Raw genomic sequence first — 17,906 nt, forward strand, 5'->3', positions numbered from 1 at the left:
ACTACATTATGAACAGAATGAGGTTCATTTTATTTAGAAAACATTTATTTTTATTGAAAAGGTAGATCTACAGAGAGGAGAGACACAAGAGGAGAGGTCTTTTGTTTATGGTCTTTCATTCATTCCCCAGATGGCCACAATGGCCAGAGCTGAGCCAGTGCAAAGCCAGGAGCTTCTTCCAGGACTTCTACACAGGTGCAAACTCCTAAAGCTTTGAGCCAAATTCCTCTGCTTTTGCAGGCCGTAAATGGGGAGCCGGATCAGAAGTGGAGCAGCCAGGACACTAACCAGGGTATATACGAGCTGCTGACTTTTAAAGGCACAGGATTAGCCGATTGAGCCGTTGTGCTGGCCTCAGACTGGCATTCGTCTTTGCTTTCATGTAAGAACTTGGTTTCAGGCTGGTACAACATTTCCTTTTCTTGAAAAATACCTAGCTCATGCAGGATTGGACTGGTGATCTTGAGCATATCACACTTTGCCCCCAAGCCTCCTAGTCAAGTTTCTCCAGAGTGGATGCTGAGGGGATCAGTTATTATCTAGCAGATTCCCAAAATTTCTCTTGCTCTGTGACTGCTAGGCAGTCCCCAAATGCAACAGAATAACCAACCGCAAGCTGGTGATAACGATAGCTGAGCCCAGGTTGGTTTTCAGTCTTACAGGCAGATGAGAAACTATAGACTTCAACAGAAATGTGAAAGTTGCCCACGTGATGGTTCTGTTCTCATGGTGATGCCATCCCATGCTTTATGTACTTGGAGTTTCTGAAGTTGAGTCCAGTGAACTTTCAACTTCTCCTGACAGAAAGGTTTCTCTTTTAATTAATCAGCGCCAAGCTTATTCATCTATCTCCTTTTCATCTGTTCTAATACAGACTCAGTCACCGAAACAAAAGTGACTGGAACAACGCTAATCCTTGATCAAGACAATCCAATATCCAGCTGCAACCTACTAATTCAAAGTGTGTTTCCTCACCAGCCTACTGTAAATCAAAATATAAAAACTAGTGTTTATAATGTGCCACACACTATCCTAAATGTTCTGCAAGGATTGACTGATTAAATTCTCATTGACATGGAAGGAATCATTTACTACTGTCATTTCCATATTATAAATTAGAAATTTGTGGCACAAAGAGACAAAGCAACTGGCCCAACGTCACACAATAGGTTAGTCAGAGCTAGGCTTCATGCAGCTTTGCATTTCACAGCCTATGTATTCTTTCCATCGTTAAGACTCATGCAGGGTCATATCCAAGTATTCTGGGGGCAGTCTCTGAAGGATTTTCAGGCAGGAACACTACTAGATTGAGTAGTCAACCTTGGTAACTGGGTATTTGATCTCTGGGATGATGGTAATCATTTCTTTTGGAGCCTACTCTAACAGGCTCTTTAAGGTGCAGAGCTTGTGCCCTTGAATCAGGCATGTCTTAGAAAAAAAAAACCTCTATTAACAGTAACAGCAAAGGCAACTGGCATTGTAGTGCAGCAAGCTGAACTACAAGCTGGGGTTCCCTTCATCCCATACCAGAATTCCAATTTCAGTCCTGGCCCTTCTGCTTCTGATGGAGATTTTCTTGCTCATGCAGCTGAGAATGCAGTAGACTGCAAGTAGCTGAGCCCCTGCCTGCCATCCACATGAGAGGTAACGATGGTGTTGGGCTACTGGTTTCAGCCTGGTCCATCCCCATCCATCACAGTCATGCCTGAAGAAAATCAGTTGATGGAAGAGCTCTTTTTCTTTTTTTCTCTCGCTTTCTCACTCATTTTTGTGTTCTCAACTTTTCAAATAGACAAAAATAAATAAAATCAGAATATAATTATAACAAAAATTTCATTATTAAGGATGTATTATTTTCACATGGACTATAGTTTTATTTTTTCATGTTCTGTCTCTTGAAGTTTTTTTCAGGTAGAAAAGTTGAAGTCTCAGTTGGGAAAATTCTGTCGAGGATTAACCTACTAGTATTTAGAGTAGAGGCTGTAAAATAATATATGCCATTTACAGAATTTAGTTACTGTTTAACTTATATACTTAGATCATTTGTTCTGATACTTACTAGGAAAGAGGCAATCAATGTTTCATTTCTCTTGTTTTTTACTTGAAAATCATAGCATCTTACTACCTCTTTCATAGTCAAGTGATAAGAAGAAAATTAAAACAAAAATTAGCTATCACACATGCAGACAGTAAAAATTCAACTTTTTAAAGATCAATGTAACGATATTTTAAAAAGGTTTATTTATCAGGGTCAGTGTTTTGTAGCTCAACAGGCTAATCCTCTACCTTCAAATGCTGACATCCATGTGGGCACTGGTTCATGTCCCAGTTGCTCCACTTCTGATCCAGCTTCCTGCTTGTAGCCTGGGGAGGTGGCAGAGGATGGCCCAAGCCCTTGGGACCCTGTGCCCACATGGGTTACACAGAAGAAACTCCTAGTCCCTGACTATGGATTGGTTCAGCTCTGGCCATTGTGGCCATTTGGAGAATAAACCAGTGGATGGAAGATCTTTCCTTATGTATGGCTCTGTGTGTAAATCTGTCTAATAATAATTTTATATATATATAAAAGAAAATTTCATAGGAGAAACAATTTCCTTATGAGTTTTCAAGATTAGTTTCCTGTTGGTATTTGTAAGAGCAATGGCAGGAATAGTATTCACACTATTAGTAATATTGCTCTTCTTATTAATCAGATTCTAACATTAATGACTTTTTGTTTTACAAAAGAGGGTTGAGATTCTAAAGAGATGAGTAAGCTGCTCTCAGCCATTAAAGACATTGGCATACTTGTATTAAAAATTGGTGAACAGAGGCCTAGTCTCCAATTTGTATCTATAGAACAATGAATTCTAACAAGAGAATTCCTCATCACCACCTGCATAATGACTTCCAATATACTCAGTTTCGGAGTAACTTCCATGTGTTTGCATATAGCTATTCATCTAAATGCAACAGTTTCCATCACCACCTGCATAATGACTTCCAATGTACTCAGTTTCAGAGTAACTTCCATGTGTTTGCATATAGCTATTCGTCTAAATGCAACAGTTTCCATCATTTCTTTTAGCTTTTGTTTTTGTGATTTGTGACTTCATTTATTCACATAACAGGTATTTCTGAGGCATGTGGGTTATTTCAGATGGCAAGCTAAGTACCGGAAGTGCAGGATAACTGCCACTGTGATGAGTGATTAGGTTGTGGCAGTGAGAAGATGGGAGCTATGTACTGGAGAAAGAATTAATAGGACTTGCTAATGGGGATTGAAAATGGCGGGAAGAGCCAGGTAACAATTTGGACTAGTTTCCAAGTTTCTAGTTTGAGAAATGGGTTGGATTTTTTGTTGTTGTCACTGATTGTAAAGGGGAATCCTCAGTATTTGGAGGCAAGTTTTAGGAGGGAGAAAATAAGGGTTGAACACAAAGTATGAGAACCCCTTGAAGGTATTCTTCATATATTCAGTAGAAATTCAGTATGATGTATATGCAAATTGGAGATCTGGGTCTTGAAAAACATGCACTGATTTTATTCCACAAGTGAGAAGATTGTGAAAATTGAGAAGTCTCTGGGCCCTTGGGGTAATGATGGAATATATCATGCTAGGTGGTGTTAATTCCAGACATTCTTCTGTTGCTTAAATTCTTCGTGCTACACCCCTGTAAAGCTGTCGATGGCCACTCATGCAACTGCATGAGAGTGAGACAATATCTAGTTTGCATATGTCAGACACTCTGGAGAATGGTTAATAAAAACAAAAAACTGTTTATCAAACCTTCCTTCTAATACTTCAAAGTCAGTTTCCCAGTGTACTTGATCATTAATTTAATCTTCCCCACGTCCCTTTCCCCAAACGTGGTGCCAAGATAGTTCCTTAATAAGAGACCTAGAGGGCTAGGAAGGGTTTCCTTTCTTCATCCTGGCTTATTCATCTCTTGGTGTTTTGGGCTAATTTTCTCATTGGTCAATGACAAGGTTGGATGAGATACCACAGAGTTGCTTTCTAGCTCTAAGTTTTCACAGTTCAAAATTCCCAAGTCCACTTTTGAATGCACAAGAGTATATTAAATTATTAGTGGATGATACTAGCAAGAGATTAAATTGACCAATCTATATATTTTTCAGATATGGATTTTTGTATTTTTACAGATGATTGGAATCCTTCCTCTAAAAAAAACAATGTCACTCATTTCTATGCTATTTTTAAAATTTCTGCCGTATGAAGATTGCATATATTATTTACCATTATTTGAAAATCTGTTGTTTTTAGGAATCCATTTGATGAACACTTTCCAGAACTCAAAGAAAAGTTTCTCTGTGGACCAAAAAGGTGCAATTCCCACTTGCATTACCTGGACCGTGCCCTAGGTTGAGTGCAGTCCTGCGAGATCCATTGATGGAAAAGGGAGAGGGTAGATGAGGGCAGGGCATTACAGCATCAAGGTCTGAAAGATAAAGGCCTGCTCCTTTATTTGCCCACCTGCCACTCCTACCTCCTACCACTGCAGGAACAAAGGACAATTATGATAAACTATGCCCAGAAAGATATCCTGGGGTCTGAACATTTACTATGCGAATCCTAGACGATTGCCATGATCTGTGCTGTTAGTAAGGAATCTAAATAGGATTTTAACATTAACTCTACATGGCCCTCTCTCTCCACACCACTGCACGTGTTAAGGCTGTACATGACTTGTGTTTAAACTCAATTCTTGGTGAAATTCAGGCTCTGAGTCTGCAGGTGGCTCTTTGCATCAAGGGTCAGTGGAGTACACCTGTAATAATATCACATTATGTTTCTCTGTTCTACTTTTACTGTTGTGGCACTCAAAGTCCAATTTCTATCAGCAAATAACTTGAGGTGTCCAGTAACATTTGCCTTGAGTCTTCACAGTACTTTTTCATTTTTGCTGATTTTATAGATCGTACTAAGTACCTCTTTTAAAAAAACAATTCTGTTTCCAAAAAAAAAGTACTTGCTACACAGAGAGAGAGAAGGAACTCTCACTGGAGGGTTCACTCTCCAAATGCTGCCATTAGCTGATGCTTTTCCAGGATGACGCTGGGAGGGAGGAACTTAATCATGCTTGCCCACATCCGTGGTAGGGACAGAACCGGAGCAGATTTTTAGAAAGCTGGAATGGAGCTCGGAGCTGGGACTTGAAGCCAGGTAGCACTTTGCCTGCTCCCTAGGTGTCTCACTCTTCATGAGTTTGCTACCTTAATTGATGCTCTCATCTCTGAAAGAAAGGGTGACCAGTGAAGTGAACAGAATGCGTACCACAGTGTGTTTGTGTTTGATTTGCTAGTTTGTTCTCATAATTATTGTAACACAATTACTGATTAAATATGCCCTGAACTTTGAAGTACTAATACAAAAACAAAATTCTTTATTTGAAGGCATATGCTGTGGAGTGTTCCAGTAAAGATAAGTGGTTAAAAATAAAGATACAGTGCTTGCTTCAGCAGCACATAAAGTAAAATTGGAATGATATAGAGATTAACCTGGCCCCTGTGCAAGGATGATAAACAAATTTGTGATACATTCCATATTTGAAAAAATATAAATAATAAATAAAAAACAAAGAAGCAAAAAGGTGCAAAGCTGAGCATGAGACAAATAGAAAAACTTAGGGAAAACTTAGCCATGAGGATTCTACATTCTGATTACTCTGAAAGTGTCTTTAGTTTATTCCTCCGCTCTTGGACACCAGATTTGAAATTGTGACAGAGGTGGAGCTAAGTTTAACCAACATTTAAAGATAGGATGTTGACTTTGCATCTGAATATTGGTAAGTGAAGGTAAAATGTTTAAGATACAAAGAAATAATTAAGATGTATAGCTTTTATTAGCAATTTCCTACTTGAGTCAAATTTCTTAATTCTCCAACTTATGATGTCAGATGACAGAATACAGTACAAATGAATTTTAATCAGTTTGTGAATAGGAGGGATATCATACTAAAATACATAGAAATGAATACATATTAATGCATGTGTTTTTTGTTTGCATATCTTTTTTATTTTCTTATTTTTTTTAATTCATTAATTACATTGTATTGTGTGACAGTTTCATAGGTACTTGGATTCTCCCCACCCCTCCCCAAACCCTCCCACCATGGTGGATTCCTCCCCCTTGTTGCATAACCATAGTTCAAGTTCAGTTGAGATTCCCCCATTGCAAGCATATACCAAACATAGAGTCCAGCATCTTCCAGTCAAGTTCAACGGCTTCTTAGGTATACCCTCTCTGGTCTGAAGACAGAGCCAGCAGAGTATCATCCCGATCAATTAGAAGCCCCAACATACCATCAGCAAAAATTTACATCATTATGGAATTCATTGACATAGTAATGAGTAACCAGTATGTTAAATGTAAATGCGAGTTCTTAACCACCTTCTGTGACCACCTCATTGACATTTCAATTTTAGTTTATACACAACATATAACATACATAACATAACACGTTATACATAACATACCATCTTAAATTAAGGCAAACATGTGGTATTTAACCTTTAGGGATTTGCTCATTTCCCTTAGCATTATGGTTTCCAGTTTGGCCCATTTGGCCACAAAGAACTGCATTTTGTTTTTTTTAATAGCTGAGTAGTATTCCATGGAGTAGATGAACCATAGCTTTCTTATCCAATCCTCTGCTGATGGGCACTTTGGCTGCTTCCATGTTTTTGCAATTACTGATTATGCTGCTATGAACATAGGAGTGCATGTTGGTTTCTCATAAAACAAGTGTTCTGGATATATTCCTAGGAGTGCTATTGCTGGATCATACGGTATGTTGATTTTGAGTTGTTTGAATGTTCTCCATACTGATTTCCATAGAGGCTATACCAGCCTGCAGCCCCACCAGCAGTGGAGTAGGGTTCCCTTCCCCCCGCCCCCCCCCCCCCCGCAACCTCGCCAGCAAGTGTTGTTGGTGTTTTTCATGTGGGCCACCCTTACTGGCATTAGGTGGTTCCTCATTGATGTCTTCATCTGGATTTCCCTTATTGCCAGGGAACTTGAGCATTTTTTCATATGTTTATTTGCCATTTGGATTTGTTCCTTTGTGAAGTGTCTGCCCATTTCCCGTGCCCACTTCTTGAGTGGCTTGTTTGTTTTGACATTTTGGTTGTTTTGTAGCTCTGTTTATTCTGGAGATTAGCCCTCTGTCACCTACGTAGTGCGCGAAGATCATCTCCCATTCTGTGGGTTGCTTTTTTACTTTGTTGATTATGTCCCTTGCTGTACAGAAGTTTCTTAGTTTGATGAGGTCCCATTTATTTATTCTGGTCTTGATTTCTATTGCTTTTGGTGTCCTTTTTAGGAAGTAGGGACCTACCCCTAGATCTTGCAGAGTATTTCCAACATTTTCTTCCAAAAGTTTGAAGGTTTCTGGATGTAGGTTTAGATCTTTTATCCATTTAGATTTGATCTTAGTGTATGGTGAGAGATGTGGGTCTATCTTTTTGTTTCTGCAGGCTATTAACCAGTTGTCCCAACAGCATTTATTGAACAGACCTTCCCATTTGCGTGGATTGTTGTTTGTCTTTTTGTCAAAGATTATTTGGCTGTATCTGTGTGGGTTCCCTTCTGGTGTTTCTATTCTGCTCCATTGATCTTCCTCTCTATCTTTGTGCCAGTACCAGGTTGTTTTGATAACCACTGCCCTATAGTATGTCCAGAGGTTCGGAACTGTGATTTCCCCCTGCTAACTTCCTGTTCTTCAGGATGGTTCTAGCTATCCGTGGTTTGTGTTTCCAGATGAACCTTTGGATCATTGTTTCCAGTTCCATGAAGAATGTTTTTGGCAATTTGATTGGGATTGCGTTGAATGTATATATTGCTTTTGGCAGTATAGACATTTTAATGATATTGATTTTACCTATCCAGGAGCATGGGATGTTACTCCATCTTTTGAGGTCTTGTTCAATTTCTTTAAGTAGTTTGTAGTTTTCTTCAAATAGGTCTCCTACACTTTTGGTTAGATTTATTCCCAGATATTTCATACTTTTCTGTTATTTTGAATGGTATCTTGCTGGTTAAATCTTTTTCCAAGTTGGGGCTGTTCGCATACACTATGGCTGTTGATTTTTGTTCATTAATTTTGTACCCTGCCACTCTACCAAACTCTCGTATAAGTTCTAGCAGTCTCTGTATGGAGTCTCTTGGCTCTTCTACATAAAGAATCATATCATCTGCGTATAGTGAGAGCTTGACTTCTTCGTTTTCCATTTGGCCCAGAAATATGGTAATAGAATATTTCTGGGCCTTGCACTCAGCCACAGATGTAGTGGTAAAGTTCACTACTGACCAGTGTGTCACTTAGATTTTTTGAGACTGGATTTCCTCACCTATAAAAAATGAAATTCATACCTTATCTCACAAAGATATACAGAGAAAATTAAGCACAATAAAAAGAGGTATCTAGCATGGTGGCAGTCTTCACACACGCAGTTAAAGAGCTTTCCTCTTCCATGTTTTTCCCAAATATAATAATTAGCATCTAGGTTAATTAAATAAATGCATGAACAAGCAGGCTATCACCTTTTTGCTCTCTTGTTATTCTTACATAAGTGCTTGCATTTGATTATTCTACACATATTGACATGATACTAAAGCGACGGATCAGCTGTTGGGCTTTTTGTATATCACAAGCCTTTAAAATCCCTAATTCTTTGGGATAATACAAAGGCATGTCTTGGCAACTGTTGCTTCTGTTTCACTCATAACACTGGGGGTCTTGGCCTCTGGGTTCTGTATGTGTGCATGGAAAAAGAAGCTAACTGGTGACAACACCATTCCACATGGCTCTGGCTCAGCCTCAGTGTCCATCATCATTGAACATCTCAGAGTGTTGGTATCTGAATGTCTCCACCTTCTACATCCCCCCTTCACCTTCAAGGTGGATCTGAAATCGCTGTTGTGAGAAGTTCCTCTGCAGGCTTCCTGTGCCCTGGGCTGCCATGGTGAATCTAGGCCAGGGCACTGCTCTGTGCAGTTGACAAATTCCACTGCTGCTGCCTTGTGTTTCCTTCTATGAAGTTTAAAATAAACAATTAACCTATTTCCAACACAGTGTTTGGTATTGATTTAATTTAGCATGTGTTATTCATCTGCATGCCTCACAACGGTTGCTTAATTGTCTAAATCTTCCCTTGTAGCACACTGCCTATGGAACCTCTTTCTACAGAACACTCCTCACTGAGTGTGGCTTACTATTTCCATAACATCTGTCTTTTCTACTAAAGAGCAGATTAACAATTATGCTTCTTTTGAAGGGCTGTGTGTGTGTGAAGGGAGATTTGGGCAAGATAATTTACTTACTGTACAACTCACTTTTCTGTACAATACTTTGCAGTTCTACCACCAGGCCACATGTTTTGCCTGTACCTATAATGCAACTGGCAGCGTTGTCCTTTTCTTTGGCTTTTTTATGCCACAGAATGCCACGTTTGTTCCTGCAAACATGATCGTCTACAAAAGAAACATATGCGGTCTTTCCTCCTGCTACCTCTTCCTGTGCTGCTTTCTCCTTCCCCTTCTCTCTCTCACATGCACACGCAAATTGCATGCGTACATACACACAAAGCTGCGTTAAATTGTGTTAAGCAGTAAAGCAGAAGGATTTTTTAAATTAGTGTTTTGTTTTGGCAATGGTTGCTGATGTGTTCACGTAATACAGTTTTAATCAAATCCCCAAAGCTGAAGACCTTTCAGCATATCTTAGGCTGCACTGTGCAGGGCTTACTCCACTTGAAGTGGCCACCAGGGAGGTACAATTAGCTGTTCCCATGGAGAAGTTTGTTATAGTAATAAATAATAAGTAGCATAGGTAGCAATGGAATCAATTAAAGATATTTTTGACTATCTAATGGTTGATGGGAATGCTAAATAATTGACAACAAGTTTTTGACTGTATTTTCTGCATGTTTCCTTGTAACTGGACATTGGCCATGAACATACGACAGTGTCTGGGGTCACTACTTTTTCTTAAAGCCACACCCTCAAGGATATTATGTGAGAGATAGTTGCAGTCTTTATAAAGCCAGGCTGATTTTTAGAGGGTTAAAACTCTGCTGTAAATATTTGCTGCAGGCAGAAATCTAGCATATGAAGCAGGAGAACAAATTGTGTTATCAGTTGCAAAAACAATCTGTTTCGCCATTCATTTACTTATTTTAACCAATGTTAACCAGAACAATAGGAGTTGACTAGCTGAGAGGGCTTTGTGCGTTGTCTCTGACCACTTCGGTGCTGACATGGGAATTTGGCAGTTGGGACTTTGGTAAAGAGCTCTAAAGGTTTTGGCGTCCTGACAGGAGAAAAATAATCAAAATGGTTAAGCCACCTTGGTTCAAACCTGGTGATTGTTATGTTCACAAATTGCTTGATAAATGAATTCTCAAAAGGAAATAAGATGGAAGGGTTTATTGTGTGTATGCAGGGATGAATTCATGCTCCACATATCACCTAAAGCAGGTAGTAATCCATGAGTTTAGTAAGATTTACATGAAAAGACACAATTGTTCCTTCAAAGATATTGGATAAGTGTCATATGGTCTCAATGCCAATGCAGTATCAATGGGAATTTGTGACTAAAATTTGGGCTCAGTAAAGCTGAAGTCGTAATTATCATTATCGATTAAGGCAAAGTAGTTCCACCTGGTACTCTTTTACACAACTTGTATAACTGTTGAAAGTAACTTTGTGCACAGAATGCTTCCATGCTTTCTTAATGGTCTCTAAGAAGTAACATATTATCTATCCCAGAGCAGGCTCTGTGAAGCTGCCTCTATGAGCCACAGCCACTGGGGTGGGGAATTTCTAAGTATGTGTTAGTTACATGAGGTTAGATGTGCTTAATATAATGGCATGTTGTACCATTGCCAGTTTTTAGAAGTAAGGTTTCATTGAAATACAGTGGCATTCATTATGTATCGTCAGTGGTTGATTTTTGTACAATAGTGGAATTGAATAGTTGCAGCAGAAACTGTATGTGTGACCCGCAAAGTGGAAAATCTTTGCTATTTAACGCTTTGCAGAAATGTTTGGGAACCTCAAACTTAGAATTCCTTGATAGGATTACTTCAGTTTTGTGTGTTTTCCTTACTAGATCCTTTGAGAAGACAACATTTTTCTCTCCCATGCATCCATCTGTCCCTGATTCTCAGTTTCAAAATCAGTAAGCAAAATAATCTGAGACTCATCAGGTGATCAGAATCATAAATCTATTGTTTAGTTATCTAAAATAGGGAGAGAGAATCCAATCACTGGTTCAATGCTCAAATGCCCACAATGCTTGGGGGCTGGACCAGGCCAAAGCAGGTGCCAGAAACTTGGCCTGGATGCCCTTCCCAGACTATGGGGTAACAAGCACCTAAGGCATCACCACTGCTTCCCAATGTATACTTTGGAAGAAAGTTGAAATTAGGAACAGAGCTAAGACTTGAATTCATGGGATATGGTATCTTAACTGGGGTAACTGCTGAGGTAAGCATGTTCTCATGGAACAATATTTAATCTTCAAGATGAAAGCCTGAAGGAGAAAATTATTTTCGGCAGTCATTCAAGTTAAACCTGTCTTTGATTGTTGAGAACTTGTATCGCCTTGTAGTTATCTACCATTACTAATAAATTGAAAATAACCTTCCTAAAGGAACAGGCAGAACTTTGTCTTTTAGGATGCTCTATCTTCATCTCCATCATGTAGCGCTTCAGTTTTCTTTAGGACACACCTGCCAACATGTAGGTCAAGAGGAACAATCTTGAACACAGGGCTAACAAGAGCCCTATCTTCCTGTTCCACTCTACACGTTGATCCCCGACCTGCTACAGGATTTTCTCATGTCTTTCAGCTTTATTGCGCATGGTCCTCTTCACATTGCCTTCCAGTAACACGAAAGGAGACATACTAATCATTCTATTTAAGCCTTTCACATAACATTCCACTGTTTTTTAACCAAAATTTCCTTTTTATCTATTTTTCAGCTATTCTTTTAAATTATATTTAGGCATTGTTCTTTACGCTCTATGTCAAATGAAGAAAATTTCTTCCTCTAAACTTTTTCTTGTGTAGTATGGACTGCATTTTTGGGCAAATAGTTGTTAAATGTCCGTCCATATAATAGTCAGAGACCATGACCTTCCTTTATCTTTAATGCTTGATTTAGGAGCTGAGATGCAGTAGGGGATTCCAGGTGTGCACTGAATGGATAAATAGATCACAGCAGAATAATCTGGGACCTAGGAGATGAAACACAAAGTGTGGACCTCAAATCATTATGAATTATGGCATGCCACGTTTTTCGTATGGCTGCCATTAGGTCTAAAAGGATTCTTTTTGTTAGCTCTAATACAACTTTCTCTTGTGCTAAGATTACTGAACATAATTTGGAGATAGGTGAAGTTTAATTTTTTTAAATGGCTAAATTCCAATCAGATTCACTGGTGTTTTGGACCTGTAGGCCAAATCTACTTATTAAAAAACAACCCCCCCAAGACATACATACACACACACACACACACACAAAACCACTGAGTATCTGTACAATTAACAATGCACACAAGTAGGTCCTTCTAATGAGTGACTTGAATGCAAAATCAACTGTAATTCAAGAAACCAAAAACACAAAGTGTTGAGATTCATGAGTAGTCCAACTTGTTTTACCTGTTATGGACAAAGAAAGGTTTAATGAGATCCCAGGGTGTGGTTTGGGGGGGAAGTTCTACCTTAGGTTACAAGGAGCATTCTGTGTCTCCCCCTGCTGGTTGGTGAAACAACTAAATGGAACAACCCTCAGGAAACTTAAAGCCGTGATGGCCTCGCAGCGTTGAAACATCTGGATGCCTGGCCACAGTGGACTTTTAGTAAGGAAAGCTGAACCAGAGTTCAAGTAAGGATATTTCTCTCATTTTCAGCTTTCCCATGCTAGCTAATTAGTATTCTGCATTTCTTAACAATTCTAACTTCACATCCCATTGACAGAAACCATTAAGAAGTCTACTTCTTGCATATTTTGATTTTAGGCTATCACTACATTTTGATTAGATTAGAATTGTTTAAAGAAGATTGTGTCTGAAAAGAATACAAAGTGTTACCACAAGGGATAGCATCTCCCTCTCCCTGTTTTCAAAGATGGCTACAATTGTTGCTAATATGTCTCTCATATTCTGGAAACATGAGAAAATGGAAGTGGTTTTTACAAATAGAAGCATTACATGAGGTAAAAGCACATGAAATAGCGGGGAGCAAGGAAAAGAGACATTAAGATTTGTGTTATCCCTTTGATTACTGATTAATTAGCTGAATGAGTCCAGTCAAGAGCCTCAAAGAAGATACTGTGTGTGATCAATAATCTATAACCAGGAAATGATTTCATTGAAACATGGCAACTACATGCCATTGTCAGCTAAGAAGTAAAGATTATACACTAAATAGGACAGGAAAGACAGAAGGAAAAACAGGAAACAGAAGTAGAAATTTCTTCTTGAAATTTATTGTTTTTGATGATGCATATATAGTTTAGAAGGATGAATGCCCAAGTGGACCACTAGTTAGGGTGGGAAAGCTCGAAGGATGGGGAAAGTGGATGAGACAATTGATTCCATTTTTTTCTGTTCCTGTATTTGGGGGAAGTGAGGAGAGAAGGGAAGAGGACTGCTCTCAGCAGCCTAATCGCATCAGTACCCAGATATGCTGGACGGCCACTTGATGTCATCCCAGGGTCCTCGGTGTGGAGCATGTTCTGAGGGTACTGCTAAGTGGTTTTGATAGTTCTGAGATGCTGTGGATTTCATTGCTCTAAGGTTGAGGAAATCCCTCCAAGGTCCATTGGCTAACAGTCCACATTAGAGTCTCCATCAGCCCAGATGCTTGCTGTCAACACTTGGCTGGGAGAGTTGTCCAATTTGTTTTGACCTTTTTCCTCTGCTGTGGTACAAGACATCCTTCACAAGCCTCAATGATTTGTCATGTCCCTCATGTGCACCTGGGCACACCATCTACTGCACAGGCTTCAGCAGCAATGGAGACCCAGTTCTAATACAAGCACTCTACAGTCAGAGCACAGATCATGTGATTTTCCCCATAGTTGAAGGTTTAAATCCAGTGGTCTAATTGGGGGGAGGTTCCCAAAGAAACCTTGCCAAAGGTGACTTCAGACCTGACTCGTACGTGTGCAGTCAGTTTAGGGTCTGGTTCAGTTCATCACCCTTATCATACTACCGACTACTGGTGGATGCAGTTGTCTCATCAGTTCTGTCTCCAACCCCATCTCATATGCAAACCAATGGATGCTGCAGTGCAGCCCAACCCTGCCCACCACACACTCAACCCTTGTGTACATCAACAGAAATTGTACCTTGGAGTGATCCCCAGTAACCCCAACCAGGATTGTCCTTAGCCTTGGATCCTGCACATTTCAGTATGTGCAGCAGACTTGTCTGGTCTGCCCTGAGTCTCTCTTGACTCTTATATCAAAATGGCTGTCATAGCCCAGCCAACCCCACTATCTAGCCCACATTCATGCTGGTGGGTGCCACTGCCTTTTCGGCCAGGTTCATACCCCTGCCCCTAGTGCTGGTTCTAACACTCACTGGTGGGAGCTGTAGTCCATTAGAGGGGTGGCCATAATTTCCCTACTTGGCCACTCCCAGTCCTGGATCTCATACTTCACAGGTGGTTCTGTGGTTCTGCTTGACAGGACTTGCCCCCAGTCTTGGAACTTGTCAGCTGATGCTGCAGCTAAGTCCAGCCAGCCTGCATTTACTCTGGCTCATGCATGTGCCCGTGGATATGGTTGTTTAGCCCAGCCTGGCTCTCCCACTAACCCAGCTCACATGCAGGCCAACAGGTTTTTTTTTTTTTTTTTTTTTTAAGATTTATTCATTTTATTATAGCCAGATATACACAGAGGAGGAGAGACAGAGAGGAAGATCTTCCGTCCGATGATTCACTCCCCAAGTGAGCCGCAACGGACCGAACGCGCCGATCCGAAGCCGGGAACCTGGAACCTCTTCCGGGTCTCCCACGCGGGTGCAGTGTCCCAATGCATTGGGCCGTCCTCAACTGCTTTCCCAGGCCACAAGCAGGGAGCTGGATGGGAAGTGGAGCTGCCGGGATTAGAACCGGCGCCCATATGGGATCCCGGGGCTTTCAAGGCGAGGACTTTAGCTGCTAGACCACGCTGCCGGGCCCGGCCAACAGGTTTTGTAGCCCTGCCCAGTCTAGTTTACCCCTAGTCACAGATTTTATGCTTATTACCAGGAGGAGTGGCTCAACAGGGAAGCCCCTGTAGCTCCTTTACCAGGCTCATCCTCTTCGCTCCTCTCTCCCGTCCCAGGGTCTCACATGGACTGGGGGGTGCTGTGCCCCAGTCTGGCATGACCCAGACTGTCCCCATTTCAGCTCATGCTGGCAGGTGCTACAGCCTAGCTCAGTCTAGCCAGCCCCTAGTCCTGGCCTTAATGTGAACTGGCTAGTGTTGTGGCTTAGCCTGGTCTATCCTGGCTCTCAAATCTACCAATGGGTGCTGTGAACTGGCTCAGCCTGGCCTGCTCCCAGGTTTAGTTCTTACACTCACCAGCAGGGACTGAGTCCTGACAGAGGACTTCCTCAAGCTCCTCTGTCAGGTCACCTCCCAATTGCAGCTCTCGCACACGCTGGTGGGTTCTTAGACCAGTTTGACTTGGCATATCTCCTATCCTGGCATGTACAGCAGACTTGCCTGACTAGCCCACACCCGTTCTGGCTCTTTCCATTGGGTGTTATAGCCCAGCTACACCTAGTCCACCCCAAGATCCAGCTTTTGTGTGGTTCAGTGGGTGCCAAGACCTAGCCCAGCCTGTCCTGCACCTACCTTGGCTCTTACAAGCAGCAGTGGGTGCTGGAGCTTAGTCCAGTCTGGCACAACCCATGCTGAGGGATGTTGCACTCATATCAAGCTAATTTCAAGCCCCTATTCCAGGCTTGTGCTCACGAGTGGGTACTGCAGTCCATTAGGAGTGTCCCCTTAGCTTCCCAATTAGGCCCATTCCCAGCCACAGATCTTGTAAGTGCCAGTGATTGCTTTGACTCAACCCAGCGTAGCCCATCCTCTGTGTTGGCCTTTGCCATTGGATGTGGCCCAGTTCATCCCCAGTCCTAACTTTAACTGGTGGGTGTTGCAGCCTAGCCTTCCCAGCCTTGCTCCATCCCTTAGTTCTTAAAAACTGGTAGGTGTGATAGCCCAGCCACGTTTGGCCCACATTCCATCCTAGCTGCTGCATATGCCGGTGTGCTACAGTTGGACCCAGTCCTGCCCAGTCTGCCCCCGAAATAACCTACATATATGCTAACAAGTGGAGCATCTCTGCCCAGCCTGACCAACACCAAGGACTGAATCACATGCTCACCAGCAGGAGCTATTGTCCACCAGGGAAGTTCCCCAATTTCTCCCACTAGGCTCATTCCTAGATCCAAGTTTCATGCATACTAGTGGGTGCTGTACCAATAGTATTGGCCTGGTGGGTTTTGCTGCCTGGCCTGCCCCAACCTCAATTTTGGGGTGTGCCTGCAGGTAATGTGACCTGGACCAGCCAGGCATAATCCCAACCCCAGTGCCCACGAGTGTTAGCAAGTACCATGGTCATGCTTAGTTTGTCCTGTCAGCAACCCCAGCACTTGAGCAAACCAGTGTATATTGCAGTCCCACAAAGGTGAGCCCACATACCCCCTCTCACAGAATCTGTACCCAGTCCTGGTTCTTTAACACATTCTGTTTAGTGTCATGGTCCAACTTAATGTGACTCATACCATGTTCCAACACTCACAGGTTGGTACTGTGATCTAGCTCTGCAAGGCATGTCCCCCAGCCAGAGTGTTCATGTATTCCAATGGGCTGTGGTCAGTGGTGGTCAATATTAACTAGCCCAGGTCAAGTCTTCCATGTGGAAAGGTACATTGGTCTGATTCAGAAAGGTCCTCCAATGACCTTCCTCAAAACTGCTTGGCCTCAGCCCCCTTATATGCAAGTACAGTGGCTTTGTTGGGAATCCTCCAGAACTCATTCATCACCTGCAATGTACTCCCTTAGTGGTCCCTCTCCCACACATCCTGTACCACCTGCCACAATCCACAGCTCCCATGCCTATATGGTTTCCCTAGCCAACCCTCCATCAGGGTGGCATGCTGGCCTGGAGACCTGTCCACTCACCAGGGCACCCAGCACATGCATGGAGCCCAAGATCTGGTCCTCTATCACATATCCTGGCCTGGCGCCGTGTCCACCCACCCAAGGAAGTGGAGGAGTCCCATGCCCAGTCACCAGCACATCCTAGCAGCATGCCAGTATGAGTCAAGTACTGAAGCTGTCAGCTGAGAAGGCTGAAAGTGTTGAAGTTATCCTTTCAATAAGGCAGAGAGAAAATTTCACTCTTGAAAGGAAAAAAAAATAGAACTATCTGAATGATGTAAAGGGATTGGTGAGTATTTGGGGGAAGACAAATTCTGATATGGAACTCTACAAATCTAGGAGCTACCCTGTGACTAGTAGGAGGGAATTATAGCAAGAAGGTTAATCTAACTGGCATGGAGTGGACTGATGATGGCTGGATTTGTAGGAGATGAAGTTAGTGAGACAGTAGCTGCTGGACTTTCTGTTTGAAGACAGTTATGAGGACTTTAAGCCGTTTTTAATAAGTGAGACTGGAGACATTGGGAGATTTTAAGCAGCTCAATGTATATGGGCCTACTTCTTATTTGGCATTACTCTACTTGCTGAATTGATACTATAGAGAACTTACATGGAACTAGGTGAACTAACCAGGAAACTGGGAATAAGATGAGAGATAACTTGATGAGATTGGTAGCAGCAAACGTGACAGAAGATACTGGTATATAAATAGTGAAAGTTGAGTCACCAATATT

At 41.7% G+C, this 17,906-nt stretch overlaps 1 non-coding gene across 1 annotated transcript; it reads left to right on the forward strand.

The window, feature by feature from the left end:
* Window positions 1-5,450: 5,450 nt before the first annotated feature.
* Window positions 5,451-5,554, forward strand: LOC131478363 (U6 spliceosomal RNA). The gene has a single exon (XR_009244432.1). It is a non-coding gene; the product is annotated as a U6 spliceosomal RNA (small nuclear RNA).
* The last annotated feature ends 12,352 nt before the right edge of the window (window positions 5,555-17,906 follow it).

Source organism: Ochotona princeps, chromosome 30 (genome assembly GCF_030435755.1).
Source record: "Ochotona princeps isolate mOchPri1 chromosome 30, mOchPri1.hap1, whole genome shotgun sequence".
In the NCBI taxonomy this organism is placed as follows: Eukaryota; Metazoa; Chordata; class Mammalia; order Lagomorpha; family Ochotonidae; genus Ochotona; species Ochotona princeps.